The 2,118-nt window shown below is 61.0% G+C and overlaps 1 long non-coding RNA gene across 1 annotated transcript in view; it reads right to left on the minus strand.

Moving 5' to 3' along the window:
* Positions 1–1,405, minus strand: part of LOC106694596 — a 52,028-nt gene extending 50,623 nt beyond the window's left edge. The window contains exon 1 of the long non-coding RNA XR_002826543.1: positions 22–1,405. This is a non-coding gene — a long non-coding RNA (uncharacterized LOC106694596). The remainder of the gene's footprint in view (positions 1–21) is intronic.
* Positions 1,406–2,118: the final 713 nt, after the last annotated feature.

Genomic DNA, 2,118 nt, shown 5'->3' on the forward strand with positions numbered 1-2,118 from the left:
GCACGCCCGAGCCGTGCTCACCGCCAAGAGGATGCTAATTCCAACTTGGATCGGGGGAGGGAGCGTCCTGGATGCCGAGCGCCTCCCGGCTATTTGCTCTTCTTTATTTGTTTTCTCCTCCGGGGAAGGAGGAGGAAAACGGAGAGAAAAGGAGAGGGAAAGAAGCTGCCCGCCGCGTCTCCGGTGCCCGCCGGCTGCTCAGGAGCGAGGGTGGAGGCGAGGTGAGGGTCGCGGCTCGCTCACTCGCTTTCTCTTTTTTTTTTTTTGAAAGGCGGGGTCTCTTTGCAAACCAATGACACAACCCCACATGGGCCGGCCTCGCCCCCTAGAGCGACTCCTCACTACAAATCGGCTCTCTCGGGGGATTAGTGGCTTCGCGAAAGTGGACACTGGCGCGGCGGGCGGGCCCGGGCACGGCGGCACTCCCTGGCCCGGCCCCGCCCGGGAGGCCCTGGAGAAGCGCGGGGGCCTGACGGCGGAGGCGGGGGTCCCGCCGCGGCCCCCTTCCTCCTCCACCCCCTTCCACGTGGGGCCTCAGGCGGCCGGCCACATGGGGGGACGCGAGCCCGGGCGAGCCTGGGCGCAGCGCCTCGGGGTGGCTTTAGCCAGGCCCGCGGCGCCGACCTGCCCGCTTCCAGGCCCCGAGGCTCCAACTTCCTCCTGGGCCCCTGCGACCGCCGCTTCTGCCTTCCCAGGCCCGCGGGGTCAGGCGCGGGCCGGCCCCAGGGGGCACTTGTGCTCCCCAAATCCGGATCCGGGCGAAGGGGCCCGCGCCTGGCCCGAGAGGCGGCCGTGGCTGTGGGTGCTCGGGAGGGGGCCCTATGTGCTGGAACTCGAAGCGGTTGTGTTCCCTACGAGAAGCAAAACATTTCTCACACATTAAAAACCACGTTCCTTCCTGCTGCCTGGATCTCGCCAGGCGATTTGTAAAGCCTTCTCTTGGGGGAGAGCTCGGGCCTCTCGGGAGAGGCGCGCTGGGGCCTGGGGGGCCGAGAGTCGGGGTCCTGGGCTCGCGCGGTGCCCTTCCGCGCCGGGAGCCCGTGCCTCCGCGCGCCTCGAGGTTCGAGCCTGGACCCCAAACCTGGGGAGCAGGCCGAGAGCCGGCCGCACCTGGACTGGATTCCATGCCTGTGTTTGCGGAAGGGAGTCGGCGGCTGCGGGGTCGGGGGGCTTTTCTGTGTGCGCCCGGAGCCCCCAAACTCATCTCACTTCCCTGAGGTCGGCCACGCGTCCTCCATGCGCCCCTCTCTGGGCTGAACTGAGCCTTTAGTCTCGAACTATGTGAAAATCATAGTGAGACGCTGGGAACTGGACTGAGACGTTCCGCAGGAAAGGCGTGGGGAGGGTGTGAGGTCCGGCCTCGCAGGCCCGCAGCAATGCCTGGAGCCTGGTGGCTCGCGAGTGCACCACACCCTGGGGCCAGAGCAAGGGCCACCTCGCCGCTGGACCCCCTCCTGCATCCCGGAGCGCTGCGCCAGGCCTCAGTCTATTAACATTTTAAGGTTTAAGAACTCGTGATCTGGCCTGAGCAGGGAGTAGGTGCTCCCTGCCCGTTGGCTACAGTGCACTCGGAAGTGGCCACCGGCCTTGCGGGGCTGTGACTCCTGATGGTTGTTTCATCATAAAACAATAAAGTCTTAAAACTATTGAAGACCTCCCAGATGTGATGTCAGTGCTGGACTCGGCCACTCACACCCCCTAGCTCCCGGAATGAAGCGACTAAGATGTTGACAAGCACGTTTTCTGCGTGGCCCTAACAGGCCCCCCACCAGGCCAGCTACGTGCCTGTTTCCCCGCATCTTCTGGTGACCTGTTTCCCCACAACATCATCTCCAGCAGTTCTGTCGCAAGGTCATGGTGCCTAAGATAGATCTTGGCATAAACTATAACCATAATAACTATAAATAAAGATTTTTCTGCTTCCTTATTTCACAGATGACCTTTGGTTCTGAGTGGCCCTTTATTCTCACCCAGAAACCACAAAAAGTCAGCTGATTTTCTTCTATAACTTAATCAACTTGAATGTCTACTATGAACTTGACCTAACTTAGAAAATACTATGTTCTTTGTGTTGAGAATGTTAAAAAGGAAGTGTCCTCAGAGCCAAAAATTATTTAC

The sequence above is a fragment of the Myotis lucifugus genome, unplaced genomic scaffold, assembly GCF_000147115.1.
Source record: "Myotis lucifugus unplaced genomic scaffold, Myoluc2.0 scaffold_526, whole genome shotgun sequence".
Taxonomy (NCBI): domain Eukaryota; kingdom Metazoa; phylum Chordata; class Mammalia; order Chiroptera; family Vespertilionidae; genus Myotis; species Myotis lucifugus.